This window comes from Zalophus californianus, chromosome 10 (assembly GCF_009762305.2).
Source record: "Zalophus californianus isolate mZalCal1 chromosome 10, mZalCal1.pri.v2, whole genome shotgun sequence".
In the NCBI taxonomy this organism is placed as follows: domain Eukaryota; kingdom Metazoa; phylum Chordata; class Mammalia; order Carnivora; family Otariidae; genus Zalophus; species Zalophus californianus.
In genome coordinates, this window is record NC_045604.1 from 89,990,852 (window position 1) to 90,015,986 (window position 25,135).

The 25,135-nt window shown below is 46.7% G+C and overlaps 1 protein-coding gene across 4 annotated transcripts in view; it reads right to left on the reverse strand.

Moving 5' to 3' along the window:
- SCNN1B (sodium channel epithelial 1 subunit beta) overlaps positions 1-9,382 on the reverse strand; it is a 58,123-nt gene extending 48,741 nt beyond the window's left edge. Inside the window, exon 1 of one of the 4 annotated variants that reach the window (XM_035722515.1) lies at positions 9,328-9,382. The gene's annotated coding sequence lies outside the window, so the exon portion shown is untranslated. Of the gene's footprint in view, positions 1-7,008; positions 7,229-9,327 lie in introns of those variants that run through there. The other 3 variants (XM_035722513.1, XM_035722516.1, XM_035722517.1) reach the window with 3 other exon arrangements.
- Between the last annotated feature and the right edge of the window lie 15,753 nt (positions 9,383-25,135).

A 25,135-nucleotide genomic window follows, 5' to 3' on the forward strand; every position in this document is an offset into this window, starting at 1 on the left:
TACAAAGCAACACGGTTCCCTGATGGGGTGGCTACACCTCCTCGAGGGAACGACAAGCTTTGGGGAGCTGTCTGGCCTTGGGGAGTGGTCTTTAGGCTGGGGTTTTAGCCAACTAGGTCATAAGATCCAACAAGAAGTCAGCCCCACCCGTCCAGCCAATGGTGGGCCCCAGTGGGAGTTCAGGAGTCCGAATGAGGATGGAGAGGGAGTCTCAGAGGAACGACCAAAGGGTTTCCTGGGGGCTGGGAGACGTGGCTCACTCAGCACTGTAGGTCCAATTCATGGCCCATTGCTGCAGTGGCAAAGCAGCGAAGAAAACAGACAAAACCTTGCCTTCTAGAAGTTTAAATGCCTGGGGATAAGTGTTGTAGCATTCAGGAAACACCCCCTAAACGCTTGGAGATGTTTCCCCTGCTCCCCAACCACCACCTTACCCTCCAGGTTCTGCCTTCTGTATGGGTATTGGGGGTTGGGGTGGGGTGGAGACCTGCTCACTGGGCCTGTCATCCTGTGCCCAGGCTGCCACCCATGTCATCTAGTGTCAGGGGCATCAGACCAGCTCCCGTTCCAACAGCCTGCGAGTTGCAACCAACCAGTCTGCTCTCCACTTGAACATCACCCCTCCCTGGACACACACAGCCAGGCGCAGATTCTGATCTTTCAACTTTCCCTGAGTTCTGCAGGGGAAGGTGTTCCTCCTGGCCTCTCAGGGCCGGCCTCTCCTCCCACGGCCTCACCCTCTTCCATTCTCGAAGCTGGGCAGAACGGCGCAGCCTTTCTGGAGTTCACTAGAGCAGTGAGGAGGGTGGAGCTGGTGACTGAGGGACCTGCTGGCCCTGAGCTAAGGTGCTGTGCACTTAGTTGCAGAGAGCCCTCGTGGGAGGGGCTATTGTTCCCAGTCCACAGGCCAGTACTGGGGCTCAGAGGCTAAGTATCAAGCCCAAGGTCACACAGAGCCCAGCTCCAACGCCGAACTGACTGATTCCCAAACTCAACCCTTAGACAAACTGCCCCTTGAGGACTCTGGGTAAACCCCGATGGTCATGCTTTGAGGACCTTTGCGGACGGGAATTGTCTCCCCAAGCAGCCTGCCATAAACCAGGACTCCCCTGGCCAAGTATACGGCGCCTCCTTCCATTAGGGAGCACCCTGCAGGTGCCAAGCACACGTCTAAACATTTTACACGCTCCCCTCACCCCCCATCTCTAAAGCCTTCAAAGGCGGCCTTCAGGTCCACAGCCGCAGACCCCAAAGGTTCTTTGTGGTCTCTTCCACCAAACTCAACAAAGCCCCCGTCCAGCTCCTCATTGCAGCACAAACCGTGGAGGAAGGACAAAGGTGATCCTTCCTGGGGTGGGAGGTGGTGCCTTTCAACCAGGAAAATCAACAAACTCTAAACCGATTCAGAGGTGAGAGACCCACAGTGGAATTTCAGGAATCAGCCTGCAGAGGGCAGGGGAGCTGGTCTGGGGAGGTTGCCTTGCAGCCTGTGTCAAGTCTTCTGCCGAGCCAGATCTCCAGCAGCTCCAGCAGGAGGGTGCACCAGCCTTCCCAGATCTTAGCCTTCCTTCCAGACCTGGGCTCGGGAATGAGCTCCCTGGCACATCAGGAGGAAGCAAGGCTCCCTGGGTTGTTCCAGAAGTTTGCAAGGAAGGGGCTCTGTTGGTTGTCGGGGTACCAGTGGCCCCCGACTCCCCAGCCCCCACAGTCCTCAGGACTCTGCCTGTCAGGGAGGCACTGAGGAGGAGGAGTGAGTTGGGGCTGAATTCAAGTTCTACTGTTATCGTGATGTGGCCTCTTGTGCAAAGTCCTGAGCCTCTCTGAGCCTCTGTCTCCTATGGCCCCACCCCCCCATCTGCTGGGCACCCCTCACCTCCAAGCAAACCCACCAGGTTCGCTTCAGCTTCAGCTCAGCCCCGTGACTCTATCTTGGCTAGGCCTCCATTTCCTTAGTGTGAAAAAGAAATTCCTCATTTAAAAACAAAAGTGCTAACACTTCCGGGCTTCCTTCAAGTTAATTTACTTATTTAACAAACGTTTATTTAGGACCTACCGTGTTCCAGGCGCTGTTCTAAGCACTGGACACATTTCATCTTCATAATATCCCTACTGAGGTGAGACTTAGTATCATCTCCAGTTTCCAGAAGAGAAAACGGAAGCACAGAGAAGTTAAGTAACTTGTCTGAGGTCACACAGTGGAGAATCGCAGAGCCAGGATTTTGACCTCTGGAGATTAGCAGGCCCAGGTTAAGAATCACTGCAACTTTTTGTGTATTCCCACCAGCTAGGAAGATTTCTTCTGCATTTATATTTTGTAATTTACATTATGGAAACACAGAATTTTTTAACTTTGCAAATCCAAAGTGAAATAAAAATATAGATGATCCTTTTACAAACTCCTTAGACACTGTCCCCATCTGAACCCGCCTGTCTTGATATTTGGTTCAGTGGCTAATCCTAACCTCCCTGTTCTCCTCATCCTGACCTCCTATGATAGTCCCAGAGAAGCAGAGCAAGCACTTTGCATGGACAAAGTCATTTAATCCTTGCAGGATTGCTGTGAACCATGACTCTTGGACAGCCCCATTTGCAGGTGGGAAAACTGAGGCTCAGAGAAGTACATACACTTGACCAAGTATTCACAACTCAGAAGTGGTGGCACCAAGGACTGGAACCCAAGCAATCTGATGTCAAAGCCCCGACTTTTTTTTTTTTTTTTTGAGTCATCTATAAAGTTTTCTATTGTGGCAAACTATACAACATAAAATTTGCCATTTTGATCATTTTCTCTTAAGTTTTTAAGTAATCTCTACACCCAAAGTGGGGCTTGAACTCAAGACCCCGAGATCAAGAGTCACGCACTCTTCTGAGTAGGTTGACACAGTCAGGCAACTGTCACCACCGTCCATCTCCAGAGCTTTTGCACCATCCCAGATGGAGTGAAACTATGTCCCCATTGAACACTAGCACCCACTCCTCCAGCTAGTAACCTCTACTGTAGTCTGTCTCCATGAATCTGCCTATTCTAAGAATCTCTTTGAGGGCAATCATACAATACTTGCTCTTTTGTCATCAAGGGCCCTACTTTTAAAAAACAGTAATTCATTTTTATTTGGAAACATATAATTTGGAGAGTGATCAAAAAGGGAGTTCACCCTATCTCTAATGTTATGCTTGTTTTAAAGAAGGAGGAAGAAGACGTGTGTGGCTGGAGTTTATCACTAATATAACGCACATATAGGGGGAAGACTTCTAAAGAGTATCAAATGTGGTGCTTGCTTCGGCAGCACATATACTAGAAAAAAGAGGCTCCTGGGTGGCTCAGTTGGTTGGGCGACTGCCTTCAGCTCAGGTCATGATCCTGGAGTCCTGGGATCGGGTCCCGCATTGGGCTCCCTGCTCAGTGGGGAGTCTGCTTCTCCCTCTGACCGTCTTCCCTCTCGTGCTCTCTCTCATTCCCTCTCTCTCAAATGAATAAATAAAATCTTAAAAAAAATGTATCCAATGAAAAGATACGTCTTGCTTCCCTCCCCAAAGTCAACCACTATCACAGGCTTCCTGAGTGTCCCCCAGGGTTTAATGTGCATATGCAAATATCTATATATATATGTTTATGTTGTCCTTTTGTAAAGGGGCTCTATGCATACAGATGGTAGAATACTATATACTGTTCCATACCCTGCATTTTTCTTTTAACAATATATCTGGGAGAAGTTTCCACATCCATTCATAAAGAGCTACTGCTTTCTTCTGAATGGCTACATCATATTCTCTTGTGTGGCTGTTCCCACAGGACTTAGCTCCTTTCTGATGGGTGTTTACTTTGCAATTGTTTGCTCTTATGCACAAGGCTCACTATCTTTGTTCTAACATGCTGTGCCCAATTCAAAGATATCCACCTGGTAAATTCCTGCAGATGAAATTGCAGAGCCCTGGGGTATGGGCCTCTTAAATATTGACAGTTTTCCTAAACCGCCCCCGCACCCCGCCATGGGTGCCCCGATTTGTGCCCCCACTGGCAGAGTAGGAACATGCTGGTTACCCCCACCCCCATTTCCAACACGGAGTATTACCCAGGGATACTGGTGTGGAAAACAGAATCAGGGTGGTTTGACTGTGCAATTCTTTTTTTTTTGAAGAGTGGTTGAGCATCTTTTCGTGTTTGAATTTATGCTTCTTTTTATGTACTTCTTTTTATGTGAACAGCCAAATCGTATCCTTTACTCTTCTTTTTTGGATGGGGTGCTTGGTGTTTGATTTGCAAGAGCTCTTTATCCATGAAATTAACTCATTGCCACAGAAGTGACAGATATTTTTTTACTAGTTTGATATGCAGTCTTATGGGGGCTTTTGATTTGGGTCAAAGAGGAAATACTAATTTTTAAGTAGGCAGAACTAGCAACTTTGAGCTTTAAGGCAAGGCCATGCTTTCACCCACTATGCTATCCTGCCTCACACTTTTTTTTTCTTTAAGATTATATTTATTTGAGAGCGAGAGAAAGGGAGCACAAGTAGGGGGAGAGGCAAAGGGAAAGGGAGAAGCAGGCTCCCCACTAAGCAGGGAGTCCGATGCAGGGCTCAATCCCAGGACCCTGAAATCAGGACCTGAGCCGAAGGCAGACGCTTAACTGACTAAGCCACCCAGGCGCCCCAGGACTGCCTCCCACTCTTGATCAGTGCTTCAAAGAGGACACATGGAGGGGCCTACTTCTCTCCTGGAGGTCCTCTGCAGTATGTTACTGTCCCCAGCCTGGGCTCACCTTGTCACTTGACCTGGGGCCTCCTTAATGGTTCTTTCTGCAGAGTCTTGGGATCATTCCCCACTGCTCAGGACTCTTGCCTGAACGTATTTTCTCATGGGGGCTCAGGTGGAAGGGATGGCCCACCACGGCCCCCAGGCACAAAAGGGTCTCTAATAACAGGTTTTTTATGGGGAGGGGGTAGGTCCTCAGCTGCCTGGGGCATCCCTCGCTGTCAGCTCCTCTGAAAGTCAAATCTTGCCCCAGACCCTCAAGGTGGGCAAGAGGCTGTAAGACTAGAAAGGAGAGCAAGTTCCAAAGAATAAAAACCCCAGAACTCCACTAGGCCCCTCAGGAACTGTCCAGCATGGAGGGGGACGTATTTCTGTCGTAGGACACATCCTCCAGCTTTGGCGTTTCCTGCGGAGAAAATTCTCACCGTCTAGCGGGAGTTAGTTGGATGCGGCTGGTTGAAGGGGGTCTCATTTGAAGTTTTTCTCTAGGCCAGCGATCCTGAAAATTTTCAGCACACATAGAACCACCTGCAGGGCCTGTAAAAACACAGGGCCCCAGCCCCAGTCTCTGATTCGGTAGGTCTAGGGTGTGTCTGAGAATCTGCACTTCTAACCAGCTCCAGTTGATGCTGATGCCGAAGTTTCTGGTCCACGGACCACACTTTGAGACCCACTGGCCCAGGTCATTCATTCACTCCCTGGGCTCCCCCATCTGGTATGAGGGAGGCTGAGAGGTCTGGAGAGACACAGGCTTTGTTCCAAGGAAAATAACAGAGCAACTGCTCTCTGCCAGCTCGTGTGCTGAGGTCTGTGCATTAATTTTTCTCATCTGATCCTCACAAAAAACCTGTGCAGTAGGTTTGGGTAGGACTATCTCCACTTTACAAGGAGAAACCAGGCTCAGAGAGGGTGCACAGGCTTTAGAATCAGACAGAACTGGGGTCTGACCCCAGCTCTGCCATTGACCCACTGTGCAAGCTCTTGGGCAAGTGCTCACCCTCCCTGAACCTCTGACTCATCGCTAAATGGGGAATCACAGACCTGGTTCCCAGGGACATTGTGAGCCCCCCCGCCCGCCAGGGGTAGCAATTCTAAGAGCACCTGCACATAGTAGGTATGCAAAAAATGTTCATCCCCTTTCTTGCCATAAGCCCCATCATGATCTCAAGGTCCTTTTCTGTCTCCCCTGTAGGGCAATGCCTTTTTCATGCTATGGCTCCAGAGAAACTCCTATCTATCCTTCAAAACCCACCTTAGAATCCCCTCCTCTTTGTATCTTTCCCTGAAAAGCTGTCCTCTTCCTATCTTTGGGAAGAAAAGATATGTAGGATGGCAGTATCTTATTTGAAAAAGGGTCTCAAAGTATTCCTTTCCTTTCTTTCTCCATCCCTCACTTGTGTTTCCACGGCATTTATTTATATCAAGTACACTGTAGAGTACAGATTACGCTATCACAGGGACCAGGCGGCTAACATCACCATTATCATCATCAACACTTAGTGTGGACCACACACCACACAGTTCTAAGAGGTTTAGGTTGTTGACTCATTTAATGCCTAAAATAACCTTCTGAGGCAAGTGCTACTTAGTATCCCCATTTTCCTTTGGAGGAAATGCCGTCACAAAATGCTAAATAATTTGCCCAAGACCACACCACTAATCTGTGGTACGGCTGATATAGAAGCTGGCTGGGAATGCAGGTTACCAAGTTTTATGGCACGCTGTTCTTTACGAACGAGGCGTGGGCCCGGTGGGGACTGTGGGGAAGGTGCCCGTCCCATCGAAGGGGGCAGCCGAATGTTGGGCACGGAGTTGTCCACTTTTCTGATTTCTCGAGAGGATCCAGAGATACAGAGTTTTATGTGACATCTCCCACTTTTTAAAATTTGAGAGTAATCTAAAATGTAGAAAGGAGGATGGGCCTCACAAAAGCTGCCCACAGGCCTCCTTTGCATATTCTGCTGTCTCTCGTATCTCAAGGGGACCTTGGCTCACTTCATGGCTGCACCCTGGCTCAGGGCCAGGAGCACAGCTCACCTGTTGCAGATGCCCTGATGTTTCTGGATGCCTCTGAGCTGAGCTTGGCGCTCAACAACCAGGAATCTCATCCTCCAGCTCACTCAGCACTCAGGATTCTCCAGCCTGGACTTGGGGTGTGCACAAGAAATGACAGACCCAATGGTGACTCGGAGCGTCACCTCCGCCCAGGGACCATCTCCGGGTCCCCCCTGTCTGGGACGAGATTTCCTGCTTACCGAGGGCTGACGATGCTCTGAGTGTTTTGTTTCATCATCCCACTGATGCACTCCACCGTTTTGGGAGGTTGCCACTCTCCTCATCGCCGTGGTGCGGATGAGGAAGCTGTGGCTCACACAGGGGAAGGGAACTGCCCCAGCTAGGAAGCGGTGGACCTGGGACGGTAAGGCCAGTGCCACCTGATTCCAGCTTCTCCCCAGTTGGCTGTTTTCAGGCATTCCACCAAAGTGCACATGCACACTCTCATCCCCCAGACTGGACCTGGAAAGTGTGTGGGACACAGATAAGGCCTAGGACACTCCCATCTGCCAGCCACATTTCCTAATTACCCTGGCTCCTATTGGAAGGTGAGGGCGGCACTCGGGGCATCCAGAGAGGATCCCTGGACACTGTCCCTTTCAGAAACTCTGCCCACCGGAGCCCGGACAGACAGAGCTTGTGGCGTGGCTCAGACCCAGGCCTTTGGGCTCAGCAGAGATGGCAGCTAGAGGGGGTGCCGTGTTTGTCCTTGCCCACAGACAGAAGTGTGCATATGTGCACCTGTGCATGTGTGTGTGCTTGTGTGTGTGTTGCACACACGTGCGAACATGGGCGTGTGTGCATGTGTAGACCTGTATGAAAACATGTATACATGTGCATGCACGTACACGATGTGTATGCATGTGCGTGTGTGTACCTTGTGCACATGTGTGCATTCGTGCATGTGTGCAATGGAGAAGAGAGGATGTTGTCCCACAAATTCAGATCCTGTGAAGTTAGTTTACGATAAAGCATAAAAATCTTACTTAACCCAGAGATGTCAATTTACAGGAAAAGCTGAAATAAAAAACAGCCCCTGGGGGGCACATGGGCAGTAGAGTCGGTTAAGCAACAGGCTCTTGCTTTTGGCTGCGGGTGGGATCAGGCCCGCATTTCTGGGCTTCAGCTTAGCACTGAGTCTGCTACAGTTTCTCCCTCTACCTCTCCCACCACCCCCCACTCTCTTTCTCTTTAAAATAAATAAATCTTTTGTTAAAAGCCCCCAAATTTTTATGACCAAGTTAGATTTATATGCACAATATGGATGACTCACAAAGAAATGATGGGGGGGCAAGTTGCAGAATATGGATAGATTATATCATTTCTGTTAAATATCTGCCCACAACATCACTATGCATTTTATATATTTTCTGTGGATACATATATATGTGACTGCATAGGTGTAGGAAAGGTCTAGAAGGAACACCCCAAGTTATGAAGGTGGTTACCTTCATGGAGCAGGGAGGGCAGGGGTTGGAAGGTTATCGCCAAAGGGGGAGTGGATGGATTCCTGTGTTCCTCCTGGAATCACACAATTCAGTGGGTAGGTAGGTCGAGTCACCGGTGGACGCCAGGTGGGGGCCACAGGGATGCTTAGGCCTCAGGGGAGCATTTCCACAAGTCCCCCAGTGGACTCTCGAAGGGCTCTGCTGCCAGGGACAACCGCAGGGACAGAGGCTGTCCTGACCTGGCTCCCTGGTTGGGGATGAGGTGAGGGAGCTGTTGTGCCTCTCATGGGTGGGAGAAGCTCTGCTGCTTCCTGCCTAAACTTGTCTGTGCCTCAGTTTCTCCCTCCACGCTGCCGTGGGAAGGGCCTGCTCCCTGCCGCCACATACACCCACTGTTCCCAACTGTCCTCTGGCCCGCGCCCACCGAAAAGTTAGGACTACAGAAATTCCCAGGCCACAGCCCCTCTGAGGGGCAGCAGGGCGCTGGGATCTGGCCTCCTCCCCAGCAGGGGGCCACGCAGAGACCCGGCGGGACCCCGGGGTTCCCCAGGGGCGGCTGCCAGGAGAGGCCAGGACGCAGGCTCTCGGGTCAGGCTTATGGGCTCGGTAATTGTCACCCGGACGCAGGCAAGCTTCGCCACCCTCTGCCCCTCAGTTTCCCCGTCTGTGAAATGGGAGCACCACAGAGGCCCACCGCCCCGGGATGCTGTGTGGCTGAAGTCCGGCCATTTTGCTTGGCGACACCCGGCGGGGAGTTGGCGCTCACGGGTTTCGCCGGTGTCACCCTTCCGGACGGCAGCTCACCCCGCCCCTCCGCGCCCAGGACACCGCGGCCCTCTCGGCCGCCGCGACGCTCCCGGGACTCGCCGGGTCCCCGCCCCCCCACCCCCCGCCTCCCGCTCCCGGGGCTTTTGTCACCCCGCTGTCCTCCCCCTGCGCCCCGGCTCCCCCGGCGCCGCCGCCAGCGCCCAGGCGCCCTCGCGAGGGAAACTGAGGCGGAGCGGACGGAGCGCGCGGGGGAAGGCGCCGCGGCAGGGCGGCCCCTGTGCTCGCCCGGGGTCGCTGTCATACCTGTTTCCCGTGGCGGCTCCGGACGGCGGCGGCGGCGGCCGGGAGGCTGTGGCGCCAGGGCTGGGAGCGCGCGCGGCCAAGCGGACGGGGAGGGAGCAGGCCGAGGGGGCGGGAAGCCCGGGAGCGCCCGCGGGCGGAGCTTGGCGGCGCCGACCGCGGGCCACCGCGCCGTCCAGGACCCAGGCAGCCCAGCTCGCGTCCCGCACACCCACTGGTACCCACGTGCCACACCCACGTACCCACAACACCCGGCACCCCCCGCCACCGACGCACGCACCCCGCGCTCTCGCTCCGCACGTCCGGACCCCCACGGCACCCACACATGCCACAATAGGGGCAGGTGGACCCCGTCCCCCGCGTGTCCCCCAGACAGACCACTGTCCTCCCCCAGTCCCGGTGCACATCACATGGCACACACCTCCCAACACTCGGTCCTACCCCGCGGTGTACCCAGACGCCACACACGCGTGCAATCCGCACCCCAGCCACTCCCCTCACCCCCGGGGCAGATTCCCCGCTGGGCAAGGTGGGGATCTTAGGTCGTTTGCAAGGACAGGCTCCTGCAGGTGATTTCCCCCAAACTGTCCCTGGACCTCAGCTGACCTATGAGATGGAATTAGATCACCTCTTCCTTCCCAGGGACCTTCTCTTTCTGACTCAGCCACCCCCTCCAAGGTCACTCCTAGATCCCAGTCATTCCCTGAAGGCCCCGCCTCTGCGTTAGAAATTCAAACAGCCTACCAAGATGGTGGGGCCTCGGGCCTTCCTCCCCTGACTCCCCCTGCACCCCTGCTTCAGCCTTTGCTCACTGCCAGGCCCTCCCCTTTCCTCAGGTCCTCACTTCTTTTCCTCCTCTCTTCTCTTCATCAGTCCAGGTTCCAAGGACGATCATTTCAGCCACTTTCTTGCCAATATCCTCCACACATGGTTTTTCATTTCACACACCGATGGCAAACCCCAAAAGTCAGCCTTTTCCATCCCACCATTGAGAGAGACTGGATTCCTTTTCTCTTGTTGCTGTAACAAATGACGACAAACGTTTCAGTTTAACACACCCGAATTTATTACCTTACAATTCCGGAGGTCAGAGATGGAACACCCCTAAAATCAAGAAGTGGGAAGACTGTGTTCCTTGTAAGGGCTCTAGGGGAGAATCTATTTCCTTACCTTTTCTAGCTTGTAAATACTGCTGCATTCCTTGGTCTGCCACCCCTTACTATATCTTAAGAACCAACAATATGGGGCTCAGTCCTTCTCCCATACCGCCTGTCTGGTTCTCTCCTTTCTTTCTGTTTTTTGTTTTGTTTTTAAGATTTTATTTATTTATTTATTTGAGAGAGAGTACAGAGGGAGAGGGAGAAGCAGACTCCTGCTAAGTGGAGAGCCTGATGCGGGGCTCGATCCCAGGACCCCGGGATCATGACCTGAGCGGAAGGCAGTGGCTTAACTGACTGAGCCACCCAGGTGCCTCTAGTTCTCTCCTTTCTGTATCCTCCCTCCACTTCTAGAGACCCTTGTGAGTGCATTTGGCCTCCCTGAATAACCCAGGATTATCTTTCCATTTCTAGGCCAGCTGATTGCCAAATTTAATTCTACCTGCGGTCTTAATTCCCCTTTGCGGTGTAACTTAACAGATTTACAGGTTCTGGGAATGAGGACATAGGCATCTTTGGGAGGGCTTTGTTCTGTCTACCAGAGAGACTGAGCTTTCTAGAGCCTGAGCCCTGCCGAAGAAAATTAGTCAACCAAGAATATTTTTGACACTATAAATCTGTGAACCTCTACAAGTAGAAGGAAGTTTATTATTGCCATTATTTGTAGTAGAGAAATAAAATGAAATGAGGCATGTTTATTCAATGGAATACTATACAGCACTTAACAAGAACACAGTCTCTCTATGTATATGGATGTCCATAGACTTCAAAATTGTGAATGAAAAAAAGCAAGAAAACTGGAATGATAGAGAGTAAACACTTTTCTAGTGTTAATTCTGTGCCAGATACGGTTCCAGGCACTTCTATTAAAATTCACAAGAACCTCGTGGTTATTATCCCTATTTCACGGATAAGGAAACTGGCGAAGACAGGTACAGTAATTGCTGGATGTCACATAAATAGGAAGCGTCAGAGTTGGGTTTTGAACCCAGATAGTCTTAATCCAGAGCCTGCACACTTAACCTCAGCAGATTAATGTGTACAGTATGAGTTATTTCAAGTAAATTTTTAAAAATACCATAAGGAATTTATAACTGTATATACCTGAAGGAAACCACTGGAATTCATGATAGCAGTTCCTGCAGAGTTCAGAAATGGGATGGGGACCAAAGGAATTCTAACTTGAGCTGGGAAGTTTAATTAATTAATTTTTTAAAAAGACTGAAAGCAAATGGTACACAATGTTAACTTTTAGTTATGGCAAGTAACACCTTGGTATTATGATGAAATAATTTTGACCTCATGTTTCTCTTGACAGGGTCTTTACCCCAACCCTATAAGTCTGTCGACCACACTTTGTTGTTGTTGTTGTTTTTTAAAGATTTTTTATTTATTTATTTGAGAGATAGAATAAGAGAGAGAGAGCACATGAGAAGGGGGAGGGTCAGAGGTAGAAGCAGACTCCCTGCTGAGCAGGGAGCCTGATGCGGGACTCGATCCTGGGACTCCAGGATCATGACCTGAGCCGAAGGCAGTCGCTTAACCAACTGAGCCACCCAGGCGCCCCTGTTGACCACACTTTGAAAACCACTGCCCTAATATATTCAGTTGTGACCATATGAAATTGTTAATATCTGACTATCATTGACCTACAAAATGGCAATTTCGTATGGTTCAGCCCAATCCAGGTCATTTGGGAGGCTTTTCCTTTTGGCTCACGCCCTGGGTTTTCCCGGCCAGTTTCTGGTGTTGAATATTATTGGGGTGTGTCTTCGCCAGGACCGTATTGCTGTGGGCAGCTTTGTACAGATGACATGTATTTCTTTGAGTCATGATGTCCAGTGTGGGAGGAGCTGACATTGGGAGTGTCTAGGTTCCTGGTTGATGTTGGGCTAACCAATTTTAAGATACGTATTATAAGCAATTGTGAACAAAGAGAGTTGTGTTCTCTCAGAGTTGGCTTGAGTTCGTGAAGATTGTACTTGTTTCTTTCCCCTTTTTGATTGGAACTCTGGTCTTAAGGATATCAGAGTACATCCACGTGGGCTTTCGCCAGGTGTTTAGAACTATGGATCATTTGGCCGAATTAAAACACACACACACACCTTTTTTCTAATTGAAGACCTGTGGGCTGAATTATGGCACAGTTAGATGAATTCATGTCTGGATGGATTCATGACTGGTTTGGGAGGTCTCTAAGTACCAACACCCCCCCAATTATATTGAATATTTATATACTATTGTGGAAGAACAGTGTTTCTGCTTTCTTTAATCAGGTTAATGAACTTCTAGGAGATGATAGGCTGGGAAAGGGGATCTAAGATCAGCCAAGCCAGCCCTGGTGATCAATGGGGTGTTAGATGCTGCACTTTATAACCACTGTTTAAACAGTACTTTCCATAAAAAAATAAGGTGTGGTTTTTTTTTTTTCTTTTCAGAAGGAGTGAGGCACTGATCATCCATTCATTCTATTTCAGGCAACTGCACCTGATTTAGCTCTAGGGTCATCACCCCTTCCTCATCCTTAGTCCATATTTTGAGATGTTCATTTCATTCATCACCGCCCCATCTGGGATTGATATAGCCCCAGCCCAGTGATCAGCACATTATATTCCTCTTGGGATGTTGATTGGTTCAAGAGAGGGAACATGACCCAAGTCAGATTAACCATAGCCAAAGAAAGTCTATACAGGGAATTTTCCTTTGGAGTACCACTGGATTCTGAGTTGTTCAGATGTAGAGCTGCAGCTGTGAAGAGGCTGAATAAGAATGAATCCCAGCGGGCGCCTGGGTGGCTCAGTCGTTGGGCGTCTGCCTTCAGCTCAGGTCATGATCCTGGGGTCCTGGGATCGAGTCCCGCATTGGGCTCCCTGCTCAGCGGGAAGCCTGCTTCTCCCTCTCCCACTCCCCCTGCTTGTGTTCCCTCTCTCGCTATCTCTCTCTCTGTCAAATAAATAAATAAAATCTTTAAAAAAAAAAAAAAGAATGAATCCCAGCTAGAAGGCTGACAGGTCATCTAGGTCCTAGTTTCATCACATGACCCACATCAAGCATAACCTGAAGCTGACCCTACCCTTGGACATTGCAGGTTCCTGGAGCTATAAATTTCCTTTTTTTTCGCAAGCCATCGTGGGTTGGAATTTCTGTTGCTTGCCACCAAAAGACTCCTGATTCTGGTGAAAATGTTATCCAAACTACAAAAAGAAACAGGAGGGACAGTTAATACTTTTTTTTTTTTTTTACAGAATCTTAACAGCCTGGAATGTCCAGCCCCAAACTAAGAAGATAAGCTAAGACAAGCACAGATGTAAAGGCCTACAGTTAAGTCTCAAACAGACAAGTGCGGTGTTTAAATACAGAATGGGAAGTAGCGGCTTGAGAACTTAATCACCTTCTGAGACAGACAGCTTCTTAGAGATGCAGCGCCACCTTCAGGTCTGGAGGCCCTGAGCGCGGGACCTGTGGCTTGGTTGGCGGAATCTTGATCCGAGTCCATTGATCAAAGGTGGGTCTCTGGATCTCCAGTCTCATTCCCACAGGCCATAGCATGCTTGGTTCTCCCCTGCCTCTGACCACAACACACAGCTGACACCATCCTGTCCTTTTTGTTATTCCTCTTTTTTTTTTTTGAGGAAAGGGATACCACTTTTATTTTTTTATTATTTTTTATTGTTATGTTAATCACCATACATTACATCATTAGCTTTTGATGTAGTGTTCCATGATTCATTGTTTGTGCATAACACCCAGTGCTCCACGCAGAACGTGCCCTCTTTAATACCCATCCCCAGGCTAACCCATCCCCCCACCCCCTCTAGAGCCCTCAGTTTGCTTTTCAGAGTCCATAGTCTCTCATGGTTCATCTCCCCCTCCGACTAGCTCCCCTTCATTCTTCCCCTCCTGCTATCTTCTTCTTTTTCTTTTTCTCTTAAGATATGTTGCATTATTTGTTTCGGAGGTACAGATCTGTGATTCAACACAATGGTCTTGCACAATTCACAGCGCTCACCGTAGCACATACCCTCCCCAATGTCTATCACCCAGCCACCCCATTCCTCCCACCCCCACCACTCCAGCAACACTCAGTTTGCTTCCTGAGATTAAGAATTCCTCATATCAGTGAGGTCATATGATACATGTCTTTCTCTGACTGACTTATTTCACTCAGCATAACACCCTCCAGTTCCATCCACGTTGCTGCAAATGGCGAGATCTCATTCCTTTTGATGGCTGCCTCATATTCCCTTGTGTATATATACCACCTCTTCTTTATCCATTCATCTGTCGATGGACATCTGGGCTCTTTCCACAGTTTGGCTATTCCTCTTTTTTTTTTTTAATATTTTATTTATTTATTTGAGAGAGAGAATGAGAGATAGAGGCACGAGAGTGGGGAGGGTCAGAGGGAGAAGCAGAAGCAGACTCTCCGCTGAGCAGGGAGCCTGATGCAGGACTCGATCCTGGGACTCCAGGATCATGACCTGAGCTGAAGGCAGTCGCTTAACCAACTGAGCCACCCGGGCGCCCTTGTTATTCCTCTTTCTGTTCCCAGTATTCCCCCAGGCCCTCTGTCTCCCCTCCCCGCCCCCCCCCCCCAATTACTGCAACTAACATTATTGAACTGTGGTACTACTTGCCAGGCATATGTATGCTAAATCTCCTTCATCCTCCCAAAGGATCTTATGAGATAGGTTCTATTTTTGTTCCCATTTGCAGATAAACAGATTTGCAAATGTTGAGGAATTTGTCCAAACTGTGCAGAAACCAGGCCTCTCTGTAACCGAAGTCCGTGTTCTCATACATTTCTGCTAAACTGCGGAGATGTAAACTGGTAGTCCTAGACTGGAGTGTGTGGGGAATGGGGGAGATCCAGTTTTCAAACATGTTTTGTTAGATCACATGGCATTAAAACCATTTTTGAGCCAATGTTTAAAAGTCAGGAAATAGGGCGCCTGGGTGGCTCAGTTGGTTCAGCGACTGCCTCCGGCTCAGGTCATGATCCTGGAGTCCTGGGATCGAGTCCCACATCGGGCTCCCTGCTTAGCAGGGGGTCTGCTTCTCTCTCTGACCCTCCCCCCTCTTGTGCTCTCTCTCTCTCTCTCTCTCTCAAATAAATAAATAAAATCTTTAAAAAATAAAAAAAAATAAAAGTCAGGAAATAGCACATAAAGATCAACTTCCTGATTCTCGGGAAAATAAGCAGTCAGAGGACTGGTGACATGGGGCTTCCATTGCTGCTTGGCCTGGGCCTCCTGGAGCCGCATGGCCGCTGAATGGGCCCTGGTTCCCCGTGACCCCCACTCCTATGGTGCCCACTGTTGGCTGTGCCTGCCCACTTGTCTCTGCCCTGTGGGCATATGAGTGCAGCTGTCCCTGCTTGGCCTCACCCTCCAACCAGCCTCAAAAGCTTCTGGCCACTGCCAAGCCTGGCAGTTTTCATTTTGTCCCAGAAATCTAACCACAGAGCCCAGATCCCATGGGGGCACAGCCACGCTGGCACTCAGGGCTCACCTGGTCACTTGGAGCACATACCTTTCCATTTTTCTCTCTGTACTGGCCCAGAGAAAAAAATTGAATCAGCTCCCGAGAGGCCTTGACCTAGGGAAGAAGATCTGGGAACAAACTTCACAACTTTGCCATTGAGGTTTTCAGTTGCACCCAGGAATCCTGAGAAAGGTCAGGTTGTGGCTTGGAGACTTGAAAACACTCTAATAACACTCTTACATGCTAGTAAGGGAAGACAGACAATACATAAGATAAAGTTTTTTTCTACATGGTAATAACTGCTCTGGAGGAAAAAAAAATGCAGGCCAAAGGAGAGTGGTTGGAGGTTGAATTTTAAATAGGATGGTCAGCCTACAGGAGGTGAGGAAGCTAACCCTGCAGATATCTAGGAAAATGTACCAGTCAAAAGGAACAGCAAGTGCGAAGGCCCTGAGGCAGAGAGCAAGCCTGGTGTGTTTGAGGAGCAGTAAGGAGGCCAGTGTGTCTGGAGTGGAAGTGAACTAGGAGAAGAGGGGGCTTCAGGAAGTTGGAGGGGGGACAAAAGATGGAGGAGGGCCAGTGTAGGGACTTCAGTCTTGAGTCAGTGAGGTGGAGAGTCTTTGGAGGGCTAGGGGTGATGTAACTTAACTGAAAAAATTTTAATGTATTTTTTTCATTGTGATAAAATATATATAACATAAAATTTGCCACTTTAAGCATTTTTAAGTGTACAGTTCAGCACTAAATACGTTTATGTTGTTGTTTGACCATTATCGCTACCCACCTCCAGAACTCTTTCATCTTCCAAAACTGAAACTCATTAAACAATAATGTACCCATTAAACAATAGTGAGCCAGGCCCCTCTCCCTCCAGCCCTGATAACCAATATTCTGTCTCTATGAATTTGACGACTCAAAGTCCCTTATGTAAGTGGGATCATACACTATTTGTGCTTTTATGTCTGGCTTATTTCACATAGCATAATGTCTTCAAGGTTCATCCATGCTGTAGCATGTGACAGAACTTTCTTCCTTTTTAAAAAAAGATTTTATTTATTTATTTACCTTAGAGAGAGAGAGAGAGTGTGAGAGCACGGGGGAGAAGCAGAGGGAGAAAGAGAAGCAGACTGCCCCTGAGCACAGAACCTGATGTGGGGCTCCATCCCACCACCCTGAGATCATGACCTGAACCAAAATCAAGAGTCAGCCATTTAGCCGACTGAGCCACCCAGGTGCTCCAGAACTTTCTTCCTTTTTAAGACTGAGTAATATTCCATTGTATGTATATATGACATATTTTGCTTATCCATTCATTTGCTGATGGACGTTTGGATTGTTTCTACCTTTTAGCTAGTGTGACTAATGCTACCGTGAATGTGGGTGTACAAACAACTGCTCAAGTCCCTGCTTTCAGTAATTTTGGGTGTATCGGACCAGAAGTTGAAAAGCCTCACTCTGTAAGAATTGTTGAGAATGGATCACAGGAAGGCAAGAGCTAAAGCAAGGACCAGGGTGAGTAACATGGAGGTAGTGAGTAGTAGTTAGATTCTGGGTGTATTTTTCAGGGGTAGCTGACATAATGTGCTGGGTGTGAGAGAATTTAGGAGCAAGTCTTCCCAAACAATTGGGTGTTTAATGAGTCTGAGTCACCTTTTTTTGTTATTATATGCCCTTTCATTTTTTTTTAATGATTATTATTTTTATTGAAGTGTACTTGACACACTGTTACATTAGTTTCAGATATACAATATAGCAATTCAAAAACTGTATACATTATTCTGAGCTCACCACTACCGTCTGTCACCATATAATGTTATTCCAGTACTGCTGATTATATTCCTTGTGCTACGCCTTTCCTCCCCAGTTATACTCATTTTTGAAGATACTGAAGCAAGTTGCCAGACCAATGCCTGAAATATAACATTATTTACATAGAAACCATACAAAACAGAATTCATTTTATTTATTTTATTTTTTTTTTAAGATTTTATTTATTTATTCATGAAAGACAGAGAGAGAGGCAGAGGGAGAAGCAGTCTCCCAAGGAGCAGGGAGCCCGATGTGGGACTCAATCCCAGGCCCCTGGGACCATGACCTGAGCCAAAGGCAGACGCTTAACCATCTGAGCCACCCAGGCGCCCCAGAACTCATTTTAACTAGTACATATATGTTTATGTATATGCAAAGACAAAGTTCTACAAGAATACATGCCAAATTGTTAATCATGATTACCTCCAGAGCAAAAGGGAGGAAACAGAGGTGGGGTGGTCTAGGTTAATTTTATCTTTAGCTGCATTACTGTTTTTAAAAAGTAGTATTTCAGGGGCGCCTGGGTGGCTCAGTCATTAAGCGTCTGCCTTCGGGTCAGGTCATGATCCCAGGGTCCTGGGATTGAGCCCCGCATCGGGCTTCCTGCTCAGCAGGAAGCCTGCTTCTCCCTCTCCCACTCCTCATGCTTGTGTTCCCTCTCTTGCTGTGTTATCTCTCTGTCAAATAAATAAATAAAATCTTAAAAAAAAGAGTAATATTTCAGAGGGGTGCCTGAGTGGGGTAGTAGGTTGAGCATTCAGTTCTTGGTTTTGGCTCAGGTAGGGGCCTCAGGGTCATGGGATCAAGACCCGTGTTGGGCTCCACGACGGGCACAGAGTCCGCTTGAGGTTCTCCCCCCTCTCCCTCTGCCCCTCCTGCTTGTGCTCTCTCTAAACTAAATACATCTTTAAACGGGGCACCTGGGTGGCTCAGTCATTTACCGTCTGCCTTCAGCTCAGGTCTTGATCCCAGAACATGGGATCGAGCCCCGCATCAGGCTCCCTGCTCCGCGGGAAGCCTGCTTCTCCCTCTCCCACTCCCCCCTGCTTGTGTTCCCTATCTCGCTGTCTCTTTCTCTGATAAATAAGATCTTTAAAAAATAAAAAAAATAGTAAAAAAAATCTTTAAAAAGTAGTATTTCATATATCACTCATGTAATTAAAACTTGAAAAACCCTAAAAAATTCAAAACTTGAAGAACCCTAATAAACATCGTATACACTTTTGAAAAAAGGAGAGGCCGATTTAATTTAGGACGAAGTCCTCTCAGACAACTGAGTGTTTAATGAGTCAGATTCACTTTTGAAGCTACTTAATTGCTACCGAAGTGGCCTGAAATCACCAGTTCATGCTGGAAAAAAAACAGGAGACCTTCATTTGGCTTAGTCTACCGAGAGACAAAACTCTTCTGGCTAGTGTGGGGCCACAGCCAGCAACAGGCCGGACAGCCTTTAAAAAGTCAGTAATTATGTGGCCTTAAAAATTAGAGTTTAATCACATGTCAAACAATAACCATTTCAACAACAATAAAATGGCAGCAGTTAACTGTCTACTCTTACATAGTACTGTTACTGGAGTCAGATTTTTGGGGCCCCACAATGACAGAAACGAGTCCAGACCCCAAAATCAAAGGCACAGGCTTTACTGGGGTTCCAGCTCCAGCTGAAAGAAGACACAGCACCAACAGACGGTCAGACTACTTTGTGGAACAGAACAGTCTCCACTTAGAGAAAGTTACTGCTCAGAATCCCACTCCCCGCTGATATGCTAATGAGGGAAAGGGGGGAAGCCTCCTTCTGATTGGTTGGAAGGGCCTCGTTCTGATTGGTCGATAATGGCAGGTAAGTCCCGCAGCTCATTGGTTCTTTTTGGAGCCAGGGTCCTCTGTTTTAAGTCCAGCTTGTCTATGGGCTGCGTCATGGCCGCATCCTGTTCTGCTCTGTAGGAAATGTGGTTTTACAATAACAGCCAACAGAAAGTGCTCCAGGTGCATAATGTTTTTCACTTGGGGCTTGTTCCCACCATCTCTGTCTCATTATGATGTTTAAGTCATATTATTTAATATTGGGGTAGCAAACGATGAGGTTGTGGGGTTGCTTAGAGCATGCTCCCCTGCCCTATAGTTTCCACATAGCAGCCAGGAATAATTCTTTTATGCTTTAATAATCCAGGTCATACTGGGGCTCTTGGCTGGCTCAGTCAGTAGAGCATGCAACTCTTGACCTCAGGGTCGTGAGTTCAAGTCCCATGTTGGGCGTGGAGCCTACTTAAAAAAAAAAAGATTTAAATAATCCAGGTTATACTAAGCAAACAAATGAAACTCAATCACCTCTGGAGGATGCTGGGTGTGGTAGGACAACCGTAGGGTGGCCCCCAAGGTGGCCTCTTAGTGTTAACACCCTTGTGTAATCCCCTTCCCAACCAAGTCATTTAGCTCAGAACCAAGTCTTTCCCCAGTCAAGCCTTTCTGTGAGACCATAGCACCTACCAACATCTTGATTACAGCCTGGTGAGAGACTGCAGCAGAGGACCCAGCTAACCAGGCTGGGATTCTGCAGCCACAGAAACTGTATGAGATAATAAATGTGCATTGTTTTAAGCCACTACTTTGGTAATTTGTTATGTGGCAATAGAGAAGGAATGGACTAGGGAATTAATTCATTATTTTGAAAATTTATAAAGGTAAAGAGCCAGGTATGTATTCTGCCTGTCCTATGAGAGGTAACCAAATAGCTGATGTAGGAAACTTTTCATATATATATATATATATATATACACACACACACACACATACATACATATATATATACACATATATATACACATACATACATATATACATACATATATATATATATATATATTCCAGCTAAAGAAAGAAGGAAGAAATGAAATTTCAACACTTTGAAAGTTCTAAAGAATGAACAGATCTAGGCAAAAATCATTTGTGGTTGCATATATAATGTTACGAGGGGCAATCAAACATTATGCATCTTCTAACAAAATTATCAATGAAATAATCTTGCCAAAAAAAAAGTAAACTTGAATCTGATCAGGTCTCTGGATATAACTACCAGTTTATAAAGAAAAATCCAGAGGAACATGTTAAATAATACCACAGGGATATAAGCAGCAAAATTCAGATGGTAGGAAACTCTATAGGACAAATGACCCAGTTTTCTTAATAGAAAAATAAAGCAGAAAAATAGATTTGAAGGAGAATCCTGGATCCTCAAAAAATTAAAGGTAGAACTACCATATGATCCAGAAATTTCACTACTGGGTATAAATCCAAAGGAAATGAAATCACTATATCAAAGGGATATCTGCACCCCTGTGTTCACTGCAGCATTATTTACAATAGCCAGGACATGAAAACAACCTAATTGTCCATTGACAGATGAATGGATAAAGCAGTTGTGATATATATATGCAATGGAATATTATTCAGTCATAAAAAGAAGGAAATCCTGCCATTTGCAACAACATGCGTGGACCTTGAGAGCATTAGGCTAAGTAAATAAGTCAGAAAAAGACAAAACCTGTATGATTTCACTTATATGTGGAATCTAAAAACAAAAATTAAATGAAACTCAGAGAAGAGATCAGATCTGTGGTTACAAGGCAGGGGATGGAGGGTAGGGGAAATGGAAGAAGGCAGTCAAGAGGTACAAACTTCCAATTATAAGATAAATACCGGGGATGTGATGTACAACATGATGATTATAGTTACCACTGCCAAAGGTGTATTTGAAAAGCGCTAAGAGAGTAAATCTTTTTTTTTTAAGATTTTATTTATTTATTTGACAGAGCGACAGCGAGCACAAGCAGGCAGAGTGGCAGGCAGAGGGAGAGGGAGAAGCAGGCTCTCCACCGAGCAGGGAGCCGGACGCAGGGCTTGCTCCCAAGACCCCAGGATCATGACCCGAGCTGAAGGCAGCTGCTTAACCGACTGAGCCATCCAGGCGCCCCAAGAGAGTAAATCTTAAAAGTTCTTATCACAAGAAAAAAAAAACCTTCCTTCCTTCCTTTTTTTTTTTTTTGTTTCTATATGAGGTGATGAATGTTAATTAAATTTATTGCGGTAATTATTTCACAGTTTATGTAAGTCAAATCACTATGCTGTACACTTTAAACTTACACAATGTCATATGTCAGTTGTATCTCAATAAAAGTGGAAGAAAAAAAGGAGAATCCTAGAGAGTAAAATAGATTCAAGAGCTCTTTTAATAATTGTGATTCTTTATTCTTATTTGGATGCTGATTCAATAAACTTTATGAAAATTATTGATAAGACAGTTGGGGCAATTGAACATAAATAGTTTACAATATTCAGGACTTATTCATTTTTTTAAGTGTGATGATGGTTTTGTTGTGGGTTTTCTAAAAAGAGCCTTATGTTTTAAAGATATATATAAATATAATGCATAGGTGAAATGATAAGACATCTGGGATTTACTTCAAAATAATCTGTTTGGGTGGAGAGGAAGATATGGATGACTCAGCATGAATCAGTGATGAAACTGTGTGATGGATATGTGAGTATTCATATACTATTCTCTCTACTTTTATATGTTGGGATATTCCATGAAAAATAATAATAAAAACCCTAAGTCCAATCATGTCCCTCCTTTAATGTTTTCCATCTCACTCAGAGTAAGAGCTAGAATGGCCTGTAAGTTTCCCCATTACTTCTGACCCTCCTTCCTCTTCATTACTTCTCTGAGCTCATCTACGAGCATTCTCCTTCTTGTCATTCCGTGTGACCCTCATTGACCTCCTTGTTGCTTCCTGAATACCCCGAAGCATGCTCCTACCTCAGGGCCTTTGCACTTGCTATTCCTATGGCTTTTAAACCTTTGCTCCTCTACCAGGTATCCCAGTGGCTGTTTTTCTCACTTCTTTTAGGTCTCTGCTCAGATGTCAACCCCTCAGAGAGGGCTTCCTAGATTATCCCGCATAAAATAACAATATCTACCCAATATCAATGTTCTTCTTGTCCCTATTTTCTTGCCCTTGTTTTTCTCCGTAGAGCTTGTCATACATTATACTTTGACATACATTATAGTTCACCTGCTTGGTTTCTTGATGGTCTTTCTTCTCCAACTGGATGTAATTCCAGGAAGGCAGGCAAGGACTTAAAAATTTTTTCAATCACTATAGCCCCAATGCCTAGATCAGTGCCTGGTACATAGTAGGTGCTCAATAATAGTTGAGATTTGTGAGATAAATGAATACTTGTTCAGCCTGCACTTGTCTTTTGTTCTTTATTATGAATAATTTCAAACATACAGAAAAGTAGAAAGATCATATAATGAACATCCATATACATCCCTTAGATAAAACGATTGTGAACATTTTGCCATATTGGCTTTATCTCCTTTTTCTTTTTTGGCTGAAGTATTTTAAAGTGTTTATAGTCAACATGCCATTCATTTCATCCCTAAATATTTCAATATGCATCCTTTAAAAAAAAAAAATCAGACCCTTCTTTACTGAGCCACAATACCATTGTAACACCTAACAAAACAAACCCCAAATCTGTGCTCTATCGAATCCCTCCATATCCACATTTACCCCAAATGGCTTTTACACTTGATTCAAACCAGGACCCAGTGAAGGTCCACAAATTGTGTTTGATCATATCTCATAAATCTCATTAAGCCTAGAATCTCCTCTTCTCTCTCTCTCCTCCCTTTTTTCCCAGGTCATTGACTGGTTGGAGAAACGAAGTCCATTGTCTTACTGGTAGAACGCCCTCCCTTCTTAGCTTTGTCTGATTGCTTTCTTGCGATACTTAACTTCACCCTCTCGCTCCTGTATTTCCAGTACACTAGAAGCTAGATCTAAAGGTCTGATCAGATTTTGGCCAGATATTTTTGGCAAGAATTCTTCCTAGGTGGTGCTGTGAGTGTCCTGTTGCATCACACTAGAAGGCTCAGAGTCACTGGCTGTCTCATTAGCGAAGCTAAGATTGATTACCGGGTTCCGGTGGTGAAAAGCCGAGCCCTGCATTGTAGTTATTTCTTCACTTGTAACCTGTAAGAGCTCTGTGGGCCGAGGATTTGGCACCACGTGACTACTTAGCCTTCCTTGAACCTTTCACCTCATGGTTTCAGCATACAATAATGATGTTGCCTGAGTCAATTATTTTATCCAGGGTTGTAAAATTCTAGTGCTATTCTTCATTCATCACTTATGAGGGGGCATTGTTGTGTCAAGATGAGCTTCCTACACTCATTGACTAGGGCAGAATAAAGTCTTTCCCTTTAGGGGCACCTGGCTGGCTCTGTGAGTGGAGCTTCCGACTCGATCTCAGGTCTTGATCTCAGGGCTGTGAGTTCAAGTCCCATGTTGGGTGTGGAGCCTACTTAAAAAAAAAATTCTTTTTAATTAGTTTTTCAGAACAGTTGGTTATCAGAACAGTTGGTTAACTGAGCCACCCAGGAGCCCCAAAAGATTTTATTTTTTTAGTAATCTCTACTTCCAACATGGGGCTCGAACTTACAACCCCGAGATCAAGAGTCACATGCTCTATCGACTGAGCCAGCAAGGTGCCCCGATACATTACTATTATCTTAACACCAGAGTTTTATTTAGGCTTTGGTTTTTCCACTAATGTCCTTTTTCTGTTCCGGATCCATTCTAGGATCACTCATTCATTCTTTCCTTTTGACCCTTAAAAATGACCCAATTCAATCAAGTGAGAGCCCTGGCAGGTGGCCCTGTGTCCTCTTGACTTGACCATGACCCGAAATAGTCTTTGATAAGCTCCCCTTTGCTTTCTGGCCCAACAAGATGCCCCAGGCTCACCTGGATTTGGTTTCCTTGCCAACATTTAAAAAGTGGTAGATTTAACTGGCAGGTGAGGATTTTAGTTTTTCCTGCAAAGTCAGCGGATGTGGCAACACTGAATCTGCATTCCAGCTTGGCAGAGATTGGCTGCAGCCTCATAGAGCTGCCCCATTTAGAAAGGGTGTGTATGGTCCCCCAGTTTGACACAATTCTCACCACTCCCTATAACCAGTTTGCACCATGCCTTTATGTAAACTGGCTGGATTCTGTAGGCACGTGAGGTTGCTTCCTCCAGAGGGCTTCAGAACAGCCTGCTTCCCGGCTCCCTTCTGTCTTTCCTTCATATTTAGGAAGCGTCTCCTATGTGCCGACCACCATGTGAGGCGCTGCAGTTCCAATGGCAAACAAGACAGTATGTGGGTCTTTGGCCCGTTTGATCTTGGATCCATTCTGCCATCTTTTGCAAATGACATGGCCAGCTGACTTCCAGCTAAGTTGAGGCAAAAAGAGGAACTGGCAGGGGATGGGATGGTGGGACAGAGGGAGGAGCTAGGATGTTCCCCTCTT